General features: G+C 37.7%; 1 protein-coding gene and 1 pseudogene across 2 annotated transcripts in view; both read left to right on the forward strand.

Annotated features, from left to right (window-relative positions):
* FGD4 (FYVE, RhoGEF and PH domain containing 4) overlaps positions 1-26,376 on the forward strand; it is a 214,824-nt gene that overhangs the window by 63,880 nt on the left and 124,568 nt on the right. The gene's annotated exons all lie outside the window — the stretch shown is intronic.
* LOC132372473 (small nuclear ribonucleoprotein E-like) lies at positions 13,407-13,686 on the forward strand (annotated as a pseudogene).

Genomic DNA, 26,376 nt, shown 5'->3' on the forward strand with positions numbered 1-26,376 from the left:
TCTCTTGTTGTGGAGCATGAGCTCTAGGCGCGTGGGCTTCAGTAGTTGCAGCACGTGGGCTTAGTAGTTGTGGTTCGCGGGCTCTAGAGTGCAGGCTCAGTAGTTGTGGCACACGGGCTCAGTTGCTCCGCGGCACGTGGGATCTTCCCAGACCAGGGCTCGAACCCGTGTCCCCTGCATTGGCAGGTGGATTCTTAACCACTGGGCCACCAGGGAAGTCCCTAGCTTCTTCTTGATACTCTTCATCCAATGTCAAACTTCCCTGGCATGATATTACCAACAGTTTAGAAAATGATGCCTATGCTCTTCATTGTCAGAAAATATCATCTTCTGTTTCTTTACAAATTAAAGTTGCATTTGTTTTGGGGTATCTTAGGTACTCATCAATCCATCAAGCAATTAGTGTGAGTGTGGGAACCAGTAAAGCATTCTGGGGACACTTAGGTGAATAGGAAATGGTCACTGTTATTTGCTTCTTACTATCCGGTCTTCAAATTCTTCCTCCTCAGTCAGATTTGAAAGCTTGGCATGGTTTTCTGAAGGCTTGGATTAGACACCTGTAGAATGTTGGTGGGGGGCGGTGGGGGAGGTTGCTGAGTTATTTTGTTACTCTCCTGTCTTCACAACTGTACTTCACTTGTCATTAAATAGGACCTTACTTATTTCAGGGTTTATACAACCTACTGTAGTCTCACTATTTTGAACTCCAATTGTTAAGAATGTATTTTTGTATGTATTTAAAAATTGTCCTTTATTTCCCTTGGGTAGGTACATAAGTTCCTGATTACCTTCCAGGTATTTTCATAGAATATTCATTTCTGGACTAACTAATTTTAAACCCCTTCAGATTTTCTCATATCCCGCTTTTCCCCATAGCTTTATTAGTAAATTGTCCAAATAGTTACATACATTTACATTCAACAGAATTATTTTTCCACTTGACCTGCCCCCCATAGATACCTAAGCAGCAAAATTCATAAAACCTTTTTAACCACGAGCTCTTTAAAAATATAATTCGTAAAATAATTTAATGTAGGACTTGGAAGGGACCTTTGAAATTATGTAATTTAGAGCCCTTCTCTTCTACTGTTGTTGCATAGGTAATGCACAGGTTTGATACATAGAGTTAATATAATCAAAAAAGGGAGGAAGACAGTGCTGCATGTAATTGGAGGATACTTTATCTGTTTTATACCTTCAATCTGCCTTGTTTATTGTTTTAATTGCAAAATGTCCTATGGTGCCCTTTCATTTCTTTGTAAATTATATAAAGCCAGTCTTTCAACAAAATCTGCTTATTTGCCCCAATGGGTATATTTGTTGTGCTTGTGTTATTCTTGATTTTTAACTCTAGTTAACCAAGATCATTTTGACTCCCAGAACTTGTTTGAACTACCACTTTTTATTTTGGTAGCATTTACAAGCTACTTCTAGTTCATCATTTGGGTTGCTTTTAAAAAATATACCCATGAAATCTATAAAGTGCTGATGAATGAAATCAAAGATCTAAATAAATGGAGAGACATACTGTGTTCATGGATTAGAAGACTCTCAATATAGTAAAGATGATCTCCCAAATTAATATAAAGGTTTAACACAATTCTTATCAAAATTCTAGGAAAATTTTTGTAGGTGTGGATAAGATTATTCTAAAATTTACATAGAAAGACAGAGTAACTAGAATAGCTAAAACAGTTTTGAGAAAGAAGAACAATGTTGGGAGAATCACTCTCCAGTTTTAAGACATTTATGTGGCTATAGCAATCAAGATTATGGTATTGCCAGAGGGATAGACGAATAGATAAATGCAACAGAAAAGAGAACTTGGAAGTAGCCTCACACAGGTAGAGCCAGCTGATTTTTGACAAAGTTGCAAGAGTAATACAGTTTGTCTCTTCAACAAATGGTGGTAGAGCAATTGGATAGCTATAGACCAAAAAAAAAAAAAACCCCAAAAACCCTAAACCTTAGAATATATCCATAAATTAACTCAAAATAGTTTATCAATTTAAATGTAAAACATAAAACTGCAAAACTTTTAAAAGACAGCATAGGAGAAAATCTTCAGGACTTAGGGCTTGGCAAAAAGTTATTAGCCATATATACCCAGAGAAAACCATAATTCGAAAAGATACGTGCACCCCAATGTTCATTGCAGCACTGTTTACAATAGCCAGGACATGGAAGCAACCTAAATGTCCATCAACAGAGGAATGGATAAAGAAGGTGTGGTACATATATACAATGGAATATTACTCAGCCATAAAAAAACAAAATAATGCCGTTTGCAGCAACATGGGTGGACCTAGAGATTGTCATACTGAGTGAAGTAAGTCGGACACAGAAAGACAAATATCATATAATATCACTTATATGTGGAATTTTAAAAAAGGGTACAAATGAACTTATTTACAAAACAGAAACATACTCACAGACTTAGAGAATGAACTTATGGTTACCAGGGGGGAAGGGATTGATAGGGAGTTTGGGACTGACATGTACACACTGCTATATTTAAAATGGATAACTGGGACTTCCCTGGCGGTCCAGTGGTTAAGACTCCACGCTTCCATAGCAGGGGGCATAGGTTCGATCCCTGGTCAGGGAACTAAGATACCGCATGCCATGCGGCGTGACCAAAAATAAAATAAAATTAAAAAAAAATAAAAATGGATAACCAACAAGGACCTACTGTATAGCACAGGAACTATGAACAACCTAAATGGGAAAAGAATTTGAAAAAGGACACATGTATATGTATAACCGAATCACTTTGCTGTACACCTGAAACTATCACAACATTTTTAATCAACTATACTCCAATATAAAATAAAAAGTTAAAAAAAAAACAGAAGTAGAGTCACAGATGTAGAAAACAAACTTATGGTTACTGGGGGATAAGGCGGGAGGGATAAATAGGGAGATTGGGATTGACATATACACACTATTACATATAAAATAGATAACTAATAAGAACCTACTGTATAGCACAGGGAACTCTACTCAGTACTCGGTAATGGCCTATATGGGAAAAGAATCTAAAAAAAGAGTGGATATATGTATATGTATAACTGATTCACTTTGCTGTACACCTGAAACTAATAACATTGTAAATCAACTATACTCCAGTAAAAAAATTTTTTAAAAGTTATTAGCCATGTGACCAAAAGCATGAATATAAAAAAAAAAGACTGATAAATAAAATTTCATCAAGGGACTTCTCTGGTGGCACAGTGGTTAAGAATCTGCCTGCCAACGCAGGGGACTCGGGTTCGAACCTTGGTCTGGGAAGATCCCACATGCCGCGGAGCAGCTGAGCCCATGTGCCACAACTAGTGAGCCTGCGCTCTAGAGCCCTCGAGCCACAACTGCTTAGCCCACGCGCCACAGCTACTGAGCCCATGCAGCGCAACTACTGAAGCCCACGTGCCCTAGAGCCTGCGCGCCACAACTACTGAAGCCCGTGTGCTCTAGGGCCCGCATGCCGCGACTACTGAAGCCCGCGTTCTGCAACAAGAGAAGCCACCGCAGTGAGAAGTCCATGTGCTGCAACGAAGTGTAGTCCCCACTCGCCGCAACTAGAGAAAGCCTGCGCACAGCAACGAAGACCCAATGCAGCCAAAAAAAAATTCATCAAAATTTAAAACTTTTGCCTGTTAAAAGGGTGAAAAGAGAAGCTATAGACTGGAAAAATATTTGGAAACCCTATATTTGACAAAGGACTCTTATCTAAAATATATAAAGAACTGTCAAAACTCAACAGAAACAACTGAAACAGTCTAATTAGAAAATGGGCAAACAGCATGAAGACACATTTCACCAAGAAAAGATATACAGATGACAAATGAAAATAAGCACTTGTGGACACTCATCATATAATCTAGCATTTGCACTTTGGAGCATTTATCCCAGGGAAATGAAAACTTAGATCCACACTAAAACCTGTGCAAAAATGTTCATAGCAGTTTTATTTGTAATAGCCCAAACATGTGAACAACCTCATGTTCATTAACATGAATGGCTAAACTGTGGAACATCCACATTATGGAATTCAACACAGCAATAAAAAGGAACAAACTATTGATGCATACAAGAACTTGAATGGATCTCAAGGGCATTAGGTTGAGTGAAAAAAGCCAATCTCAAAAAGTCACATACTATATGATTCCACTTACAAAGCATTCTGTAAATGACAGCATGACAGTAGCTTACTATTGCAGAGGAAGCATGGTTTAGTGACCAGACCTTAAACCAGAATTCTATTTCTGGTTCAAAGTGACCTTGAGGGAAGTGACTTCTCATTCTCATAGCTAACAAGCAAATTAAGATAAAACTGACTATTGCTCTGGTGAACTATAGGATAAGTTATTCTAAAATTATTCTAATGTTTTAGGCTATGTATAAAACTCTTCACTTACAAGTAGATTAAATACAAAGTTTTGAGGAATTTAGTTATGGCAAGAGTCACATGAAGTAGAAAGAGGAAGTTTGCTTTAGCAGGCATGAACGGTTTTAGTATTTGAGTTCGGGGGTTAAAGTCAAGAAAACTCAGACATAGGGTAAAAGTTTTTCTTATCCTTTCACAGGTTAGTAATTTTGGGAAAACTTTGGGAGAATGGCAGGCAGTTTGCATTTTAGAGATCAGGTTTTGAAGTTAAAAAGTCCAGGGTTTGAATTGCAGCTCTGCCAGTTACTGTCTAAGTTATTTAACTTTAGTTCTCAGTTTTGCCATCTATACAATGGGGCTAATTAACGCCTTTTTGTTAGGATTGTTATGAGAAGGCTATATAATAATACAGAGCTGTAATTACTGATGATAATATTAATTTTATCAAGACATGGAATGGAATGACGGTGGTGTTAGGAGCAAACAAATAGCTTTGTTTACTCTTCTTCTATGAAGATTTATTTTTAGCCACATAATAATGGTTTTTTTTGGCTTTATAACAAATTGGTTGATATTGTGGTTCCTAAAGCTGTTCTTAATGTGTGACTAAATTGATCAAAATCACTTGATTTAAAGCCAAGAGGGATAAATCTGTTTTTGTAAAATCTAGCAGACCAAAGTATAAGCAGAAAACTAAGAAAAATAAAAGCACACATTTATGAAATTTTATTTCAGTGCAATACCTGTAACATGTTTCTACAGCTATATTCACATAGTATCTGAATGAACAGTGAAAGGGTTTAGTTAATTATAAAGATATATTAAAAATCTACAATGTACAATGTCAAATTATCAGAAAATATTCCATATGAATTTTCTTTTTCTTTGCCTGCTAAACTGCAAAAACATTGAAAAAGAGGTCAAGCACCAGAGCCAACATACTTATTTGGATCCTTCCAGCCCTGGTACACTGTAGCAGAGCAGAACAGTTCCAGTTTCAGCCAGTCGTTCACTGGCATGTGGTCAGTTTGAAGTTCCTCTCAACTAGAGAGAAGGAACCAAAAATGCTGACGTCCTCATTTGACTTCATCACTCATGCCTGAGCACATACACCAACACTTCCTGTGCAAAACCTACCCTGACTCTGCAGAGGACACTCTCAGCCCTCAGCTGATCTGGGTGGGGATGCTGGCTTGGGTTGGTGAAGTTTGGAAAGCGTTAGCCCTCGGTTGGATACCTCACACTGTATGAACATGCCATGTCTCATTACTATACCTTTCATTTCATAGAGATAAGCTTTCAAAGCTTATAATAACAATATTCATTGATCGTAAGTGATTGTTACAGGCCAGTTAGTAGCTCTCAAGACCACCACCCTGTGAAAGTAGTATACTGGATGACAGCACGTTTAAGAAACAGCTAATTTAGAAATATAATGCTATGGAAATTGAACTGAAAAAAATCTGTCAGAATATCTGAAATGTATATATCTTGCCTCCCTAATATCAGTATGTCTGTATCTATCCTACCTTAACACTCCTGGCCTCAGTTTTCTTATCCATACAAAGGGAGGATTTCTAAATTTCTAAGGCTTTGTGATTTTAGCATGTGTTTCTCCAAGTAGTTTTCTCCATGTTTCCACTTCTGGGTTCATAAGCTACATTAATGCTTATTTTATTCTACCTGTCAAAATTTCCTCAAGTACTGTCAAGTACTTTAAGGTAATACACTATTTTTAGTTTGTTATTCTTTCAGAAACACAATAATTTGAAGAAGTGCTGTTGCACAGTTGTACTGAGTTTAGATATTATAGTTTGATTCTGACTACGCCATCTAAATATCACATGAAAGGGAAATTACAATTTGGGTTGAAATTTGCTCATTGGTGCCTCTCCTTTAAAATCCTGATTTTTATTTTTTTTAAAGAAGAAGTCATTTGGGATTGCTAGTAACCTGGGAAGGAAATAGAAGGTCCCTTTGCTTGGGGGGAGATGGATATGGTTTTGCTATTCAGCATTTCTTATGACTTATGACCATGAAAAAATATGCTAAGATTCTTTATGACCTAGTTTTAAAGGATAGTTTGTTATAAATTTAAAGACTATAACTACAATAAAATCACAGGTAGTTGGCCCCATCCTTCCCATTTTACCACAGTATTCTAGAGTTCTCTCACTACATTTTGAAATACCTTCGTGGAATTTTGAAATTCGTTACTTGCGTAGTTCTTTGAGGCTGCATCAGTGCTAGAAGAGGAGTTATGAAACATAGCTGTGCACTTCCCCTTAGTTAGTTCTTTACCATGTTGAACAGAAGATGTGTGCCTGTTTGGTGTCTAAATACAGAATGCCTATAGATTTTACCCACAGGTTGTATATCCAATGAATTCCTCCACAAGCAGGAAATAAGTATGATTAATCAGAAGAATAAAAGGCACTGCTGGATGTTGTTTGAAAGGAATCCTTTATGGGGGACTGTGAGTATTGTTGTTTTTGCAGTTTCCATTTTTGAAATATCTTAGGTTAAAAACATTTGAAATTTTTGAGTATGCAAAGTATATGAGTAGATGAAGTAACTGGTATTTGTCTCTTTGTTTACTAATAAATTATAAGTAATTTGTATCATTATTGAAAAATTATCCTGGCTCTTGTCTAGAATGGTTTCATGCTGTGATTTTAGCACAAAGGTACACTTTTTCTTATTTTCATGGCCCAAGTACGATTACTTGAGGTAATGGCATTTCTTCCTGTGGATTCATAGCATAGCAGTGTTCCCTGAGAGCAGTGAAGGTGAACTGTGCTTTAAGTGCAATCACTGTTGACCTTTCTTAGCTGAGCCTTTTTATTATAACCTCATTCCTTCTATTTCTAGTTTCTATTTCTCCTCCTTCCTTCTGTTTCTGATATGTAAAAGCTACACTTCAAGTTTCTTAGAACTTATTTGTGCACTTAATATTCTCTCATTCATCAGTTATTTGGGGATAAGATTCCCTCTACTTCTAAAACATCAGCAAGGTACACTGGTAATGCACAAGGTTAAGGATTTCTTGAAATTACATATGATTTATTGGACTCTGAAGTCAGTTGACTTGCCTACATCCTCCTAGCGTTGTAGCTTTAATGTTCTCATGGTCTTTTTCTATTTAACTGAAAAACAGCGTTAGATGAATGTTTTGTTCAGAGAAACATTTTTAAACAGATATTTTTGATTTGTAGTAAGGAGGAAGAAAATAAAAATTTAGGTGTAACTACTGATAACATTTTGATGTGTTTTTCCTCTTTGTATCTGTTGTTTGGCAAAGCTGAGGTCGTAATTTACATGGATTTTTAAAATCATGCTTTCCCCTTCCCACATAACATTAGATGTTTCACATTACAAAATTTCTTAGTAAAAATTCAATAGCTGTATGATATTCTGTTAAAAAGTAGTACTTTAATTTAGTTAATATGTCCTCCATTGTTAGATATTTAACATCTTTCAAGATTGTGGATTATAAATAACTGAGAGAACACCACCATTTTTTAAAGACTGTCTTTGCAAGGTGCCTTGGGGGGGAAAAGTCCCATTGTGTTTGTATTCTTGATTTAAGATATTAATAATAGCTATACCTTAGAATTTTAAGGACATTGAATTAGGATTTTAAACAAACGTGTTAGGTTCCATGTTTGTTTAAACTTACGAATCACACATTTTAAAAACTTTTACTTCTGTGTGGCAGGGAGCCTATGTGCTAGCTATTTTTCAAATGTAGATGACATTGCTTTCTTCATAGAGAAAAACTGGAGTGGGATCTATAGAATATTTGCAAATAGGTGATCACTGAGGAACATTGAAAGAGAACTTCCCTGACTAAGGCAGGTTCTTCTATGCCACAAGCCTCATGTGAATGGAAAACTAGATCTATGCATACAAGTGTGGGCTATGAAAATACTGGTGCTGGGAATAACACAGATTCACAAGACTTTAGCCAAAGCCTTTGGTTTTTCTTTGTTTCACTAGGTTAGAAATGGCCTCAGATTCTCCCAATAGTTCAGCCACAAAAGAAAGAAAAAGCTTGTTGTTCTTCGTTCCCATTGTATAGAGGCCCCTATGTCACAGACTTGCACCAACGTGGAGTACTGACCTACCTTGTGGAATGAATGGAACTGAGTTTAGAGTACTTTGAGTTACTTATAAATTCTTAAATGTGTCTTGCATTTAAAACTTTATAGGCATGATGATAAATTTTAATAGAATACAAATAGCTAGAGTAATGTGAATATACAATCAAAATATGGAAGTTTGGAGTCTTATTCTTCAGGTAATTACTTTGGGTCGGAAAATTTGATTTCAGGATTTTAGGGGATTTATTTTTTCTTTGCCCTGCTCTGCGTCCTCCTCACTAGTTTTGATGGTAATATAAGTTACTACCCGACTTTTCTTTATAAATGAGTAAAATTTTATTGAACATGTATTATACTTAGAAATAGTCATTTCTCCTAATTTTTATTGTAAGTCTAAAATTTAGGATCTGGTTGCTATTAAACGCCGGATTATATGTATACATATATCTTTTATATTAAAAAGAAGTCGAAGTAGGATTTATTATAGGACCTGTAGGTTTTATTCTCTAATGACAAGTATGAATAGACTTATTTATAAGACCAAAGGAGACTCAGAATTAGGCTGAAAACCACAGTAGTTCAAGGGGGTTTTTTTTGCTCCCGTTGTTTTTTAGGCATCTCAACCTGCGTATGCTTCTTCAGAGCGTGCATACAGTGCACACAGTGTTCTCAGGATCAGCTTTGTCACTGAACCAATTGGACTCCTGTCCAGCCGTTTACACACTTCTTGGCATTTCTCCTGCCCATTTGTTTTCATCTTTCCAACTCATTTGCTCCTCTGGCATTAGGACCAACAGCTGCAGTTGCACATGGGGTCCGTAAAGTAGCTGAATAATAAAATGCTATGACCTGGTTCTTGTATAGTCTCAATGATGACTGTGTTGGTAACTCAGAAATGCTGCAGATATGTTTGGCAGGGCAGGTGAAACATTATCTTTATTTTACAGGAAGAAAGTTTATGTATAAAAAGTATTGGTAATTGATACTGAGTGATATAAGTTATATCTCCTAAATCCTAGTCTTATTGTTTACTGAGTACCTATTAGACACGGTGCTTTGTGTTATATGCACATTATTTCTAATCCTTAGAATAATCTTGTAAGATAGGTGATATGACCATATTTTTCAGGTGGAGAAAGCAGACTCAATGAGGTTATATACCCATATCTACATATTCAGTATTACATGGTAAATAGCAGAACTGGAATTCAAGTCCAAGATCATCTGTTTCCAAAGATTGTAACCTATCCATTACACACACTGTACAGCAATTTTTTGTGTGTGTGAATAGTATTTTATTTCCATTTTGCTGTTGATGAACATCAATTATTATGTAATGAAAGGTTCTATGAACATTACTGTACATCTTTTAGTGGAATTATTGCGTATGCATATGTTCAGCTTTAGGAGACGTTGCCTAAAGGTTTTCCATAGTGGTTTTAGGGTGTGAATATTCTAGTTCCCCTTCCTAGCCAATACTTTGTTTGTCTAAAAAAATTTTAGCCATGTGGCAGGTATCTAGTGGTATCATTTTGTGATTTTAATTTGCACATCTCTGATTAATGATTTTTATATGCTTATTGGAGACCTTTTGTGAGGTTCCCAATCGAAGCTTTTGTCCATTAAAAAATAGGGTGGGAGCCAAAAGTAAAAAGAGTGAAAAAGAAACATTTAATATAAAGTTGGGCAGTGATAGGTGCTATTAAATAACAAAGACCAAGGTACTAGGATCGATAGAAAGGGACAGAGATGGGGTTGTGAGGAAGGAAAGACCTACCTGAGAAAGTGGCATTGAAGTGCAGATTTGCATGAATTGTGTTACGGAAGCAAGAGGAAAATCTAGATGAAACGTTCTAGGCAGAGGGAACTGCAAGTGCAGGGGACTTGAGGCAGGAATGAGGTTTGGCAGTAAGAACTTGGCAGGGAAGTAAGTATTTAAATTCCTACACAACTGTTCAGCTTATGAGGGAAGGGAAGGTCTTTACTTTTACCCACCTCCAACCATACACTCAGTAAGATATTATTTGGCTTTTTTTCTTATTTATAAAGATCAAAGGCTTCTATTCAGTCAGTGGGGTTCCATGTTTGAACTAATAACTTCATATTTGGCCAACTAATTGCTGTATAATATCTAAACACATTTACTGGTGATGTTTTATGAATGTTTATTCAGTGAACATTTATCGAACAGACCTGATTGATTGGATGTGTGGAGGAGGGAGAAGGTGGAGAAAGAGTTGCTGATTAAAGCAAAGAAGAAAGGAGTTACTGGAGAGAGTCCTAGGGAACCAGGAGAGTTGGTTGTGAGGGGGCCCAGCAGGAAAGAATGTCAAGAAGGAGAACGAGGTCAGCACTGCCGGGTGTTCCCAGAGAAGTACAGGGGTTCAAGAACTGAATGGTGACCTGTGGGTTTGCTGATTGCAACGGCCCACTGGCCTTGGTGGGAGCAGGATCAGGTGCATGTTAGACCGGTAGGCTAAGGAGCAACTAACTGGTGAGAAAGTGGAGGCAGTGACCTTGGAGTTCCCACTTTTTGAGAACTGTAAACAAGAAAAGGGATGAGATTAGATAGCTTGACAAGAATATAAATGGAGCCAAGAAAGAACTTTTTTGTTTTATTGATATTTTGGGTTTTGGGGGAGGGGGAGTTTGAAAGAGACTTAAGGATTTTTTTTTCCCCATAACAGGAAGTCATCCTTTGCTATTCTTGTCTCAGAGTAGACAGTTGTGTCTCCCTTCCCCCTGCCCCTTTAAACATGTTTAAAACTTCTTACAACTATATGGTTTTCTAGGTATTCAAAGGCGGTTCACCTATGTGCTCTAACTGATCTTCTTGAGAGGGAGGTACCAAATATTCATCTACCTGTTTCTTAGATGAAAGCTTCAAAACTCAGAAGTTGTAGCGGAGAAGTCATTCCCCACTGATAAGTTGTGGGGCAAGAATTTTCTAAGTATACCCTATTTTGCCCAGAGTTTGGGAATCTGTATTCGCAGCATTAACTGACCATGATTTGCCCCGTATTCAAGTGGTTATCCTCTGGTTACCCCCAAAGAAAATCCAGGGTGTTTAGATATAATTCATAAGGCAAATTAAGAAGCTTTCCCAAATCCCCCTGCACACACACCCTTCTCACCCACCTGTGCACCCTCATATATACACACACACCACTCATCCCGCATACATAGCTCTGCCACACACACAGCCTCAAATGTTCACAGTTGGATACACCTTAGTCCTAGTCTCAAAGGACCCTTGCCCACAAAACTAGACTACTTTCCTCTTTCTGGGGTTGGATTTGGGATAAAAAGGTAAAGTTAGGTTAGAAAGAATAGATTTTATGAGATCAGATGAGAGACCATAAATACAGGCATACCTTGTTGTCTTGTGCTTCACTTTATTGAGTTTTGCAGATATTGCATTTTTTACAAACTGAAGGTTTGTGGCAACCCTGCGTTGTCAGATGATGGTTAACAGTTTTTAGCAATAAAGTATTTTTTAATTAAGGTATGTACATTGTTTTTTTAAGACATAATGCTATTGCACACTTAACAGACTACACTATAGTGTAACCATAACTTTTATATACATTGGGAAACCAAAAAATTCATGTGACTTGCTTTATTGCAATATTTGCTTTATTGCGGTGGTCTGGAACCAAACCTGCACTATCTCAGAGGCATGCCCATAAATCCCTAGGTTTCAACAATAAGGGTTCAGTTGATCATTCGGTTTTTGCTGAATTTGCTTTCGTTCCCAAAGGAAACCCTGTAGAACTTATGCTAAACAGTTTTTGCATAGCTTTGATCTAGAGCAATAGATGTTTGTATGCTTTGGTCCTTCAGGATATTTTTTGAGTTGTGAGGATTAACTGTTCAGCGTTGGATTTTATGAGCACAAAACTGGGATTGACATAATTTTCATAGTGGCCTGATCTCAGCACTTAAAGTATAAAAAAGAAGGTTCAAAATGTTGATATTTTGATAATTTTTACAGAATGATGTTTGTGTGGTATATCTTTTTCACTTACCTAGTACTAGACATCTATAACAGTTGTTAACGCATTTCCACCTCTCACCTCTCAAAGAGGTGAAAGTCTTTGTTGTGGGAACATATTAAAAACTCATCAAGAGAAAGGAACCAGTGTCTCCTTTTTCTGTCTGTAGAGTTTAGGTTGGAACTTTGCAAATTGTAGATCCCCAATAAGTCTTGTTTATAGAACATTCTTTGTTCTGAATCCTTTTTCCACTTGTCACAAATATTTGTAAAAATATAGTTACTAATATAATTAATGTATTAACATAAATATATATTATGTTATATATATGTACTCCCCAAAGAGAGTCTTCACTTTCATATATTTCAGAAAGTTTCGTAGACAAAGAAAAAAGAATTAAAACATCTAGATTCCGATTTAGATGCATCACTTCTTAAAAGAATGTGGATAAGAATGAAGAATGGGGAAGGCAACAGACTAGGACCCAGATATTTGTATACTTTCCTCCAGCCTCTGTTTTAGAGTCAACATTAAATATATGGGAAGAGAGGGAATATTACCCTAATGAAGATAGCAATAATCTCATGATGTGAAGAATTGGATCCCATTATTCTCATTTGACTAAGATATATTATCCTTATGATTTTAATAAAAAAATATCCCTGGGGCATTGGTAGAACTGGGTTAGAGTCCCAATGGTTGGACTTTGACAAAAAAGGTCTAGCACTCTGAGACCCTCTGACATAAACTTATCTTCAATACTTGTTTTCTTTGCAGTGTGGTAGCTGGGAAAGGAAAGTACTTCTCTGATATGCTAACCATATCAGAGGAATGATGGGCAATTAAAAAAAATGCTTCCGATTCCGGAAGTTGCTTTTTGAGGTAGTGTGCGGGATAGTGTGGTCTTTTTGAGCTTCCACCATGGCGTACTGGGGCCAGGGCCCAGAAGGTGCAGAAGGTGATGGTGCAGCCAATCAATCTCATCTTCAGATACTTGCAAAATAGATCTCGGATTCAGGTGTGGCTTTATGAGTAAGTGAATATGCGGATAGAGGGCTGTATCATTGGTTTTGATGAGTATATGAACCTCGTATTAGATGATGCAGAAGAGATTCATTCTAAAACAAAGTCAAGAAAACAACTAGGTCAGATCATGCTTAAAGGAGATAACATTACTCTGCTCCAGAGTGTCTCCAACTAGAAATGATCAATGAAGTGAGAAATTGTTGAGAAGGCAATACAGTTTTTTTAGGTGTCCTTTGTTAGAAGTGTAGTTCTAAAGCATTTATTCATATTGTTTTGCTCACCTTTATGTTGTTACCAGATGACAGTAAATGCTGTGGGATTGTTTTTATTAAAATATTTACATTGTTTCCTTTAAAAAAGAAATGCTTCCATCAAATCAGGCTAGACTTTTTACTCCATCATTGTTTTTTGTTTTTGTTTGTTTTTTGTTTTTGGCCGCACCGCATGGCTTAAGGGATATTAGTTCCCCACCCGGGATTGAGTCCAGGCCACAGCAGTGAAAGCGCCAAGTCCTAACCACTGGACCGCCAGGGAATTTGTTACTCCCTCATTGTTAACACCTTGCAAACTGGGCAGAGAAGGTCCATTTATTTCAATGTTTTCTTTTGCTTGTCAGGTACTTCGTACCTTGCAAATATAATTTTGCTCTAAATCATCTTCATAGAACTAATAGAACTAATTGCAAAACAGTCAAATAAAAAAAAAATCTTACATAGAATGTTAAGCAAAAATACAAAATTCTTGGTACACACTGAAAATATCTAAGAAAATGTCACCTCTTTACAGACGTTGCATTTTGTGTTTCAGTGTCTGTGACTGGTTAACTCTGTTGTTTAACCTGGTGCTTCTTAGGCTTACATGATAAATTTATCTCCAATTAGGATAGGTAACTTGAGTCTGTTTCATATTCACAGACAAAACCCTAACAGTATCCACTCACTTCATAATATGAACTATTTGTCAAGAAGGAGTTTCAGCAAGAAAAAGAGAATGTGGCGAGAACTGAGCTGGTGGTAATGTTACTCGAAGTGCACCTGCACAGGGCATCTTTGTTGTGGGTACAATTGCCATCTTACCTGGTACTTTAGTAATACCTCCTGCTCAGACCTTTCAGTCATACCACACCTAAGGGTTGTACCCAGAAATTTTTAGTATGCCATTTCATTTTGGAAAACAAATAAATATTTGTTCTTGTCCTTGCTGCTCTAGCCCCTTTCTCCTTTTCTGCTGAAACCAGTAAGAATGAGGAGGGATCCTCCTTCCTCCAACATTCATTCTCTTTAGTTTAGAATAGAAGAGATCTTTGAAGATGATCTAACCTAGTTCTCTCATTCTGTGACTGAAGTGCACAGGACCAGAGAGGGCAATGGCTTGCCATATCATACCAGTGGTTAAGCAGGGACTAGAGTCCAGGTTTCTGAATTTCTAATTAGGGAGTCTTTCTATCATTGAGCTTTGCAAAAGCTAAGGGCTTAAAAACATTCCAAAAATATGTGCCTAGGTATAGATTCAATAGTGAAGGGAGACAGAACAATACTCCCAAGGTTATTTGATCACTGCTCAGCTGGCACAGTGGCTGCTTGTAACAAGTTCTAGGCAACACTGCGGACTGCCCAGTATTTGAAGAAGATAAATTATCAGGCGTCTCTGCTTCCAACACCTTTTTATCTCGAGAACCTTTATGGGGATTATTGGCTATTTGACACGTGTCCTACAGCTTAAGTTTGGGGACCCTATTATTAGATTCTGAGTAGTGTGGCTTGAGGTGCTGTTGTGGAGACAATGTTAGAACAGCCAGAGGTGAACCTGGAGCTAAAGAGGACACTACTACTTATTTGCCTTTCTTAGATCTGCCTTTTTTGTCTTTCTGAGTAATTCTGACAGAATCAATTTCCTAGAAACTATAAGCCAGATTCTTTTTAGTTTTTTTTATTGTCTTGATAGTTAGTAGATCCACCCAAGAACATAGTGGGGTGAACATTGAAAAATATGTGTAGGAAGAATAAATATTATTTTTAGAAAATTATCATTTATGACATTAAAAATTTTGGAAAACAGAGAAGGGAAAACATCACCAATATTTCTTCCTCACAGCTGCTCTTATAATTTTGAGACACGGAGGCTTAGACTTTTCTTCCTAAGAATCTTTTCTTTTTTATGTAGTTGTTCATAGTGAGTACTCAGTTATGTATTTTTTTCCCTCTACTTCCAGGAGGTAGTGTGGCTTAATGATCAGACCCAAGCTTTGGTCTTCCATGAGGTTCTAGTCTCAGCAGTTAGATGTAGGGCAAAGAACTTAGTTTCTGAGTCTGTTTCCATAACTAAAAAATGAGGATAGTAATACCTACTTAATAATCTCTGTGAGGTTTAAATAAAATATTTGTAAAGTGCTTATTATAGTTCCTAGCACATACTAGGGACTCAGTAAATAGAACATTGTTATTATTATTTTTTTTTAAATTTATTTATTATTTTTCGCTGCGTTGGGTCTTCGTTGGCTGCGTGCAGGCTTTCTCTAGTTGCGGTGAGCAGGGGCTACTCCTCATTGCGGTGTGCAGACTTCTCACTGGGGTGGTTTCTCTTGTTGCGGAGCACAGGCTCTAGGCACGCGGGCTTCAGTAGTTGTGGCTTGCGAGCTCTAGAGCGCAGGCTCAGTAGTTGTGGCGCACGGGCTTAGTTGTTCCGCGGCATGTGGGATCTTCCCCCACCAGGGCTCGAACCTGTGTCCCCTGCACTGGCAGGCGGATTCTTAACCACTGCACCACCAGGGAAGTCCCCATTGTTATTATTATACCATTCACATTTCCCTTATGCCACACAGTCTTTGTGACCATATTTTTATTTTATTTTTAAAGTTTTTTGTCTGCACCCTGCAGCAGGTAGGACCTTAGTTCCCCGGCCAGGGATCAAACTCACTCCCCCTGCACTGGAAAGCGGAGTCTTAACCACTGGACCACTGGGGAAGTCCATGACCATATTTTTTTTTTTTAATAAGTTTATTTATTATTTTTGGCTGTGTTGGGTCCTCGTTGCTGTGTGCGGGCTTTCCGTAGTTGCAGCGAGTGGGGGGGCGCTACTCTTCGTTGCAGTGCGTGGGCTTCCCATTGCGGTGGCCTTTCTTGTTGTGGAGCAGGGGCTGTAGAGCACACGGGCTTCAGTAGATGCGGCACGTGGGCTCAGTAGTTGTGGCTCACGGGCCTAGATGCTCCGCAGCATGTGGGATCTTCCCGGACCAGGGCCCGAACCCGTGTCCCCCGCATTGGCAGGCGGACCCCCAACCATTGCGCCACCAGGGAAGCCCCATGACCATATTTTTAATAACTGCATGATGTTCTATCAAGTTGAATGCATTCTTATTTGCATAACCATTCACCTATTATTAGATTCTTAAGTTCCCTCTAAATTTGCCCTAGAATAAAAAATTCTTCAGCAAGCTGTTATTCATTCAGCAGATTCAGTAAGTAGTCACTGTGTATAAGGACCTTTGCTTGGCACCAGGAACACAAAGATCAGAGTGGCACAGTCCCTGGCTTTGAGGGGCTCTCGGTTTGTAAGTGGAGATGTGTGCAGAGAACTCTGGCCTGTAGTAAACACTGTCACTGTCCAAGTTACTGAAAAGGTGCTGAGGAGAAGAGACAACGTCAGACTCTGCCTGGAGAGCTCACGGAAGGGAGGAGAGGGTTGTGGGAGACGAATCAAGTGAGTTAATGGGGGTGAGGTGCAGGTTATTAAGGGCTTTTTAAGCCCTCATACAGAATGGAACTTTCATCCTCAGTGCAAGGGGAAAGTCAGTTTTGAGAAGAGAATTCTCATTATCCGCTTAGGTTTTATAGCCTGTACAGGGCAAAGTGGAAGCAGAGAGTTTAATTAGGAAATTATTAAGGAATCCAGGTGAGAGGTGGTATGGCCTAGACCAGGTGGAAGTGGTGGAGGGGCCATATTAGAAGTGGCCATATTGGAAGAAATAGCCCATGTCATGAGCTGTCAGGTTGTATGTGAAGATGTCAAAGAAAGAGAAAAGTCAAAGATGGGCTCTCAGGCTTTCAGCTCAAGTGATTGGAATGGTGGAGTTGCTGTTTCCAAAAACAAGGAAGGATGCAGGAGGAGCAGGTTTCGGTGAGAAATTGGGAGTTGAGTTTTGGGATGTTATGTTCGAGATATTTATTAAACATTAATCAGGCAGAGATGTTCAGTAAGTAGTTAGATGTAAGAGTCTGCAATTCACGGGGAAAGAGATTTGTCCTGGAGTTATAAATTTGGGAGATAGCTGTATATTTATAGTATTTTTAACATGTTAAAAAAACTTGGTACAGTTATTTTACCCATTATTACTCCTCTCATAGAATTTTCATTGGTATTTTCATTTTTTTAATCCAAATAAACTTTAGAGTCACTTTGTTAAATTTATTTCCTAAAGTATGTTGGAAATTTTACTGGAAGACTTTATATATATACACACACATATATACATATATATATGTTATATATATATATATATATAAATTTACTAGAAGACTGACTATCTGGTAATTGGCATCTTTAAAATGGATCTTTGTATCTAGCAATGCATTATTTCTCTCCATTTAGTTTTATTTCTTCTGACAAGAGTTCATTTCTTTGTTCCCCAAATAGTTCATACACAGTTCTTGATAATATTATTCCCAAGTGTTGTGTGCCCTTGTTAGTAAATTTCACCAGTATTCTGATAGTTTTTGCCTTATAAAGGAATTATATTGATATGTTTGGCCACATCACTAAATTTTGGGTATTATAAATAATATCCTTGATTTCTTTGAATTTTTTTTCTACAATAGAATCGTATCATTTGCAAATAATAATTTTGTCTTTTTCCTTTCAACATTTGTGTCTCATTTCTGTTCATGCCAAGAAAAGAAGTCCTAAATTTAGGATAGTGGGTAACCATAGAGTAATGAGGTAATTAAGACCTAAAAGTCTAGTCACAGCTCACAATTTTTGTTTTATTTAGTTTTTGCTTTAAACTTATCCTAATTATTTCTTTTCCTTGCCTTTAAAAAATTTATTTCTAAAAAAAAAAAAAAATTTATTTCTGATGGATTTATTTTGAGTTTATCTGTTTTAGATTTATTTGGTTTTCAGCCATTTTGCTCTTCCAAGGACGTATTCTCTGATTCCTTGAGCACCACGGATTGGGGGAAAGCTCTTTTCCTGCTGAATTGGCATTTAACTTTCATGGATGCAGAAACAAATTAAACCCAGTAGAGAGTATGTAACCAAGAGATTTCAATCCTATAATTGCATAAGGCCCTAATGAAAATTTGAAGTTTAGTAACCTCTTCCTCTCCTTCCAAATCAACAAAAACAGTAAAAATGAATTTATGTAAGTTTAAAAAAATTATTACATGTACATTTATAAGACAGTTGATTTTGAAAACTTTTATTTTCAAACTAAGTTTTGCAAATTTGAAAATTTTATTTAAAAAAATCTAAATACAAAACCAGTTTCACTTCTGATGTGGATTGTAAATCAGAAAAGGACTTACTGATGCAGCTTAGATTTCTGGAATGCGTTATCTTGAATTTTCAAGTTAACTTTCAAGTTTTATTTTCTGTTTGTCAAGTTAAGCCTCATGTGACCTTTCTCCCTGAATGAGCAGTGGACGCTATCTGACATGTTAGGACTTTGTACCTCCAAGGGTAGATTTCCAGGACAGCTTTTAATTGGCCTGTATTGCCTTGTTTAAATAGCCGAACACCTGCTAGGCAAGCCCCTGCGCATGTGAGTGGCTATATATTCGTTCCTTCCTTTAGGATTTGCAAGACTGGAGCACAAAGACAGCGATTGTTACCCAATAAGCAGTAGTCACACACTTCTACCAATCGCCTTAGGAGGGCTGGTTACCATGGAATCCACCATCTGTTCACTCCCCGCCGGAATGTGATTATCCTTGCTGGGCTGGAAACTGGGAGCGTGTGCTGTGTGAAATTATCTGCAATGGACTGGGTTAATGGGAGGCTAGATTTGGCTCACTAGAAGAACAAATGAAGGGAGTTTTACTTCTTAACCATTTGTGACTTCTAACCAAGAGGAATAAATTCAGCTTTTATAAGGTAAGTAATCCTAGTACTGTGTATCCAGTTTGTACTACATTTGGTGTGGGGCATTATCTCTATGTGGTCCAAGGAAAGGGAGCTATAAGCTTTTCTGGAAGGAGCCTCCAGCATTACACACTTCTGTTGATTGATTTTAAGCAGCTCAGTTATACCTATACAATTACATGTTGATGTTGGAAAAATGAAAGAATTATTCTTTAATCTTTAAAAATTTTTCATGCCTCTGAAATTGTATTATGACCACTGAAAGTGGCAAAAAGACAATCATTTTAAATGGTTTCTCAGAGTGACTTGTACCAATATGCTTTTTGAAATACACCCGTGACCACAACGTGTTCAATGTCTTCTTCAAGTAAAAAAATGTCTCAGGTCAGGGACATTTGTAAGTTATGATTTTATTAATCATTATTCTGGCCCACATGACTGACCTACTATTACTAGCTCATGTTTTGTAATGTGATGTTTATGCAGTTTTATTTTGCAATGCTTTTGCACAAGTTTCAAGGGCCTCAGCATGTGGAAACAATGTGACAGTGCTTTAACGGCAGGCATGTAGGCATAAGTGATAAAGGAAGGGGCAAAGCTAGGAAGATCCGCTTCTATTTCAAGGGCTGCCTTTGTTTTTCTGTTTGAACAGCCCCTTAAAATGTGTGGTGCATATTGTAAGCAGTAGAAGGAGATTTTTGGTGCTAACAAATGGATGACTGACATTTTTCTGTGTGGCTAAGAGGTTGGTAGCTCAAACAAGGGACTTCTATGTCCTTTGTAAAGCAGCATTGTATCCCCTTCCCCAAAACTGTGCCCTAAAACATGAAAGTGAAAAACAAAAAGAGTGCTGTCTATACTCTGGATACTTCTTTTGTGTAAGTTTTCCTATCATTTAAACCGTAGCGCCAGGGATCTGTGAGTCTAGCTGTGTCTGCCATTTTTATTTGATATAGGAAGGGGTTGCAAGGAGAGGATTTGCTAATGCAGCTTTAGTTCCTCTAATTGTGCTGTTCTGCTGTCATCTTGGACATTCATGCCAGTGGGTCAGTGGCTGCCCAGAGAGCTAGAAAAGGTCATTGCCAACAGGCCCTACTTGTTTGATTTTCTTTTTTTTATTATTATTATAATATAAAATTAGATAACCTTGTATTGGTCAAGGACTCATGTTCTTACTTCAAGAACAGGTTTTCAGGCCTGACTGCTAATTGTGGGTTCTTGGTATTTATTGTAGTTGACTTATTGTAGCTAAAATTCTTACTTTCTTTTGTGCTTACTGGTCTAATTAATACATTATATTATTCTTATTATTGTAAAGTTTTTTAATATGCAAAATTAGATTAGGTGCATACTAGCTCTAAAAAAGGCATCTTTTCCAGTAATAATAGGTATGTATCTGCCTGAAAATTTCCTTGGCAGCATCTGTAAAAAAATTTTAAGTGAATGTTGTATTATTTGGATGAAATTTTCACCCATAAAAACAATTGTTCATAAGCAATATAAGTTTTGGGAGGAAATGAGATAATTTAAGAACATTAGGCTGTTTATGTTGCCTTTATTACCTTGTGTCTTAGAAACCTGAAAAAGCCTATGAGTGAATGGGTATGAAGTGTGTGAGCATCTGTGTGCCTGGGATGGGATGTGGTTACTCAAGCAGTTGAGGTGAGCTGGGCAAATCAGTACGCTTCTCAAGTGCTCTAAGTGTTTGTGAATTTCTTTACTATTTTGATTGTTACTAAGTTAAAGTTATAAGATTGTGTTTTTTAAAGTGGATATTTATGTCAGAATGTATCCCAGTATTTTATAGGTATTGGCAGGCACTTAATCATTTGTTTTCACTTGTAAATATGTTTATTAATATGTTTCTTGACTGATTTTTCTGAGTAATAAAGAATAAAGCCACAGGGGTGTTCAGAATGTGTTGAAAAACTTTGTTCCATCAGCCACTGACAAGACAAGAAGCTTAGGGTTACACTTTCTGAAATTGGTGAAGAGGAATCGGCAGTGGGACAGTCCCTGAAGCACCTGTGATCCCTACTAGTGAGTCCCATGAAGTTAGTTCCCTCGAGGGGGTGTGGTTTTTGAACCTGGTATCTCTTATTGCTCATGGTGATGTGTTCACTTCCATTCACAAACATTGTCAGTGGTGAGACCCACCACCATGTCCACAGTCTTGTGGTAACAAGTTGAGAATGTCAGGTCAGCTGTGAAGCACCCACTGTCCTTGTCTCTGAGGGTGGAGGGAGGTGCTAGATTTCAGTGCTTTGTGACCCTTCTTCCAACTTTTCAAACTCTTTGATGGCATGATGCTTTTCAGTCCTTCAGTACAACTTAAGATTTTAGTAAATGGCAAGTTTAGCTTTATGTTTGTAAATATGTAAAGCAACCATTATTTAGAGTTATTTCTTATAAAAGTATTATATAGATGACAAATTGGAAACTCTGAATAAAGTGCCTGGAATGATTCAAATCCATAACAGTCTGAGTAGACAGCATGTCAACCCACCACTAGTTCGGTACAAACAGACAAGTCTTTCTGCTTCTTTGACACATTATGCTGGAATGCTGCCTGACTTAACTATTTGAATAAGTAGACCACAGAGCTCATAAACAGCAGTTAAATTATTACGTTTTTCTTCCTGTTATTGCCACATTCTGTCTAACTTCTAAACTGAGTCTTTTTTGCTTTTGGGATACAGATTTATAATCCATTTTTGCTGTTAACTATTTTTGCCCCTGGTGGTCCATTTGGCCCTTGTGCTGAGACGATGGAACACTAGGGATTTGAAGGAAAGGAGTACCTGTTGATGCTGTCATTGCTGATGCTGCTTTGTTCACATGCCCCTGGTATTGAAGCTGTTTGCATAAAAATGTGACTTTTTAAAATAGATGTAGTAAAAATTGCCTTCTTTTGCCCTCTCCTACAGTTCCATTTTGCCATGGTTTCAAGAAACGCTTAGAATGAGTTAATTTTGTGCATCAGTAAAAATTTTGCATTGCTGTGTTAGATGTAGAGCTACAGGGTGTGACACCTATATACAGTGTGCACATGAATGATGTAAACTCACCCAAAAGCCATGGCTCAAAGGTGGTTGCATTTGGCAGGATTTTTCTTTCTGTGAGTGTGCCATATATTTGATTATCATCAGTTTCTTCTGAGATATTTCTTCTTCTGTTTTTATAACTGCTCCTATGCTTCTGTCAAATAAAAAGGCAAACTTTCTATAAATTGGCGATGGGTCTATGTAGGCAGCAGCAAATCCTTGGAACAGTTTTGTGTAACACACTCATACCTTTCTCATTCAGTTGTCACCACTTTAAGCCCAGTGATGGCTTGATGGAGTTGTATGAGGGTATCTAGCAATACCTTATCCTTAGAAAAATTCCATATTTTTACAAATAACCCCTACTCTGTGGGGGCTGTAATTGTTCTATTGTAATAAAGGTGTTGAGTTACTGACTTCCCCTGTAAGCAGTTGTTTCCTTCCTCCCTGTCTGCTTAAACCCTGTGCTCTTTTAAAATTTTTGCCAATTTCCTGATCCTGAACCCAGATTTATTTCCATAAAGATGTATTTCCATAAGGCAAACAGATGGAATCTATTAGAGATTTTTTAGATCCCTATTATACATTGCTAAATGTTTATTTTCACATAATTTAGAGATTGGAAGGATCTGTCAGAGAAGAATCTGAGGTCCATAAAGATTAAGCAGCTTGTCCAGGGTCACAGAACTTGAGTTGCAGAAACAGCTGATGTTGAGTATTGCATGTGGAATACAAAGATATGGGTAAAGCCAACTGACTTCCTACGTTGTTACCTTGATGAGCAACAGAACATTGGGGTATCACCCTAAAGTCTCACAGATGCAATTTTCAATGTGCCCAGGGGGAGGGCAGCTTTGAAAGATGATTCCCTCAGTAACCAAGGTCATAAGAAACATATATTTTTCATAAATGCCTAAACTTTTTTAAAAAATGTAACTGCCAAGCCAACTAGATGTTTGTGTTTTTTATTTTATTTTATTTTATTTCATTTTATCGTTATTATTTTTTAAAATAAATTTATTTATTTATTTATTTTTGGTTGAGTTGGGTCTTCACTGCTGCGCGCGGGCTTTCTCCAGTTGCCGCGAGTGGGGGCTACTCTTTGTTGTGGTTTGAGGGCTTCTCACTGCGGTGGCCTCTCCTGCTGCAGAGCACAGGCTCTAGGCATGCGGGCCTCAGTAGTTGTGGCACGTGGGCTCAGTAGTTGTGGCTCGCGGGCTCAGAGCACAGGCTCAGTAGTTGTGGCGCACAGGCTTAGCTGCTCCGCGGCATGTGGGATCCTCCCGGACCAGGGCTCAAACCCGTGTCCCCTGCATTGGCAGGCGGATTCCTAACCACTGCGCCACCAGGGAAGTCCTGTTTGTGTTTTTTAGTTTGCAGGTTCTCGCCCTTGTATCTGTATCTATAGAAGTAAAATCATGATCAGGATGTTGCTTGGTGATTATGGATCCCAGAGCAGGTAGGGGTGGAGCACTGAGGAAGGACAGCCTGAAGGACAAATACAGTTCCATTCTAGGGCACACTTGTCACCTGGTTAGTATATTTCTTTTTTTTTTTTTTTTAAACATCTTTATTGGAGTATAATTGCTTTACAATGGTGTGTTAGTTTCTGCTTTATAACAAAGTGAATCAGTTATACATATACATATGTTCCCATATCTCTTCCCTCTTGCATCTCCCTCCCACCCACCCTCCCTATCCCACCCCTCTAGGTGGTCACAAAGCACAGAGCTGATCTCCCTGTGCTATGCGGCTGCTTCCCACTAGCTATCTATTTTACATTTGGTAGTGTATATATGTCCATGACACTCTCTCACCCTGTCACATCTCACCCCTCCCCCTCCCCATATCCTCAAGTCCATTCTGTAGTAGGTCTGTGTCTTTATTCCCGTCTTGCCCCTAGGTTCTTCATGACCTTTTTTTTTTTTCCCTTAGATTCCATATATATGTGTTAGCATACTGTATTTGTTTTTCTCTTTCTGACTTACTTCACTCTGTATGACAGACTCTAACTCCATCCACCTCACTACAAATACCTCCATTTCATTTCTTTTTATGGCTGAGTAATATTCCATTGTATATATATGTGCCACATCTTCTTTATCCATTCATCCGATGATGGACACTTAGGTTGCTTCCATGTCCTGGCTATTGTAAATAGAGCTGCAATGAACATTTTGGTACATGACTCTTTTTGAATTATGGTTTTCTCAGGGTATATGCCCAGTAGTGGGATTGCTGGGTCATATGGTAGTTCTATTTTTAGTTTTTTAAGGAACCTCCATACTGTTCTCCATAGTGGCTGTATCAATTTACATTCCCACCAACAGTGCAAGAGTGTTTCCTTTCCTCCACACCCTCTCCAGCATTTATTGTTTGTAGATTTTTTGATGATGGCCATTCTGACCAGTGTGAGATGATACCTCATTGTAGTTTTGATTTGCATTTCTCTAATGATTAATGATGTTGAGCATTCTTTCATGTGTCTGTTGGCCATCTGTATATCTTCTTTGGAGAAATGTCTATTTAGGTCTTCTGCCCATTTTTGGATTGGGTTTGTTTTTTTGTTATTGAGCTGCTTGTAAATCTTGGAGATTAATCCTTTGTCAGTTGCTTCATTTGCAAATATTTTCTCCCATTCTGATGGTTGTCTTTTGGTCTTGTTTATGGTTTCCTTTGCTGTGCAAAAGCTCTTAAGTTTCATTAGGTCCCATTTGTTTATTTGTGTTTTTATTTCCATTTCTCTAGGGGCTGGGTCAAAAAGGATCTTGCTGTGATTTATGTCATAGAGTGTTCTGCCTATGTTTTCCTCTAAGAGTTTGATAGTGTCTGGCCTTACACTTAGGTCTTTAATCCATTTTGAGTTTATTTTTGTGTATGGTGTCAGGGAGTGTTCTAATTTCATACTTTTACATGTACCTGTCCAATTTTCCCAGCACCACTTATTGAAGAGGCTGTCTTTTCTCCACTGTATATGCTTGCCTCCTTTATCGAAGATAAGGTGACCATATGTGTGTGGGTTTATCTCTGGGCTTTCTATCCTGTTCCATTGATCTATATTTCTGTTTTTGTGCCAGTACCAAACTGTCTTGATTACTGTAGCTTTGTAATGTAGTCTGAAGTCAGGGAGCCTGATTCCTCCAGCTCCATTTTTCGTTCTCAAGATTGCTTTGGCTATTCAGGGTCTTTTGTGTTTCCACACAAATTGTGAAATTTTTTGTTCTAGTTCTGTGAAAAATGCCAGTGGTAGTTTGATAGGGATTGCATTGAATCTGTAGATTGCTTTGGGTAGTAGAGTCATTTTCACAATGTTGATTCTTCCAATCCAAGAACATGGTATATCTCTCCATCTATTTGTATCATCTTTAATTTCTTTCATCAGTGTCCTGTAATTTTCTGCATACAGGTCTTTTGTCTCCTTAGGTAGGTTTATTCCTAGATATTTTATTCTTTTTGTTGCAATGGTAAACGGGAGTGTTTTCTTAATTTCACTTTCAGATTTTTCATCATTAGTATATAGGAATGCAAGAGATTTCTGTGCATTAATTTTGTATCCTGCTACTTTACCAAATTCATTGATTAGCTCTAGTAGTTTTCTGGTAGCATCTTTAGGATTCTCTATATGTAGTATCATGTCATCTGCAAACAGTGACAGCTTTACTTCTTCTTTTCCAATTTGGATTCCTTTTATTTCTTTTTCTTCTCTGATTGCTGTGGCTAACACTTCCAAAGCTATGTTGAAT

This window comes from Balaenoptera ricei, chromosome 10 (assembly GCF_028023285.1).
Source record: "Balaenoptera ricei isolate mBalRic1 chromosome 10, mBalRic1.hap2, whole genome shotgun sequence".
NCBI classification, from domain to species: Eukaryota; Metazoa; Chordata; class Mammalia; order Artiodactyla; family Balaenopteridae; genus Balaenoptera; species Balaenoptera ricei.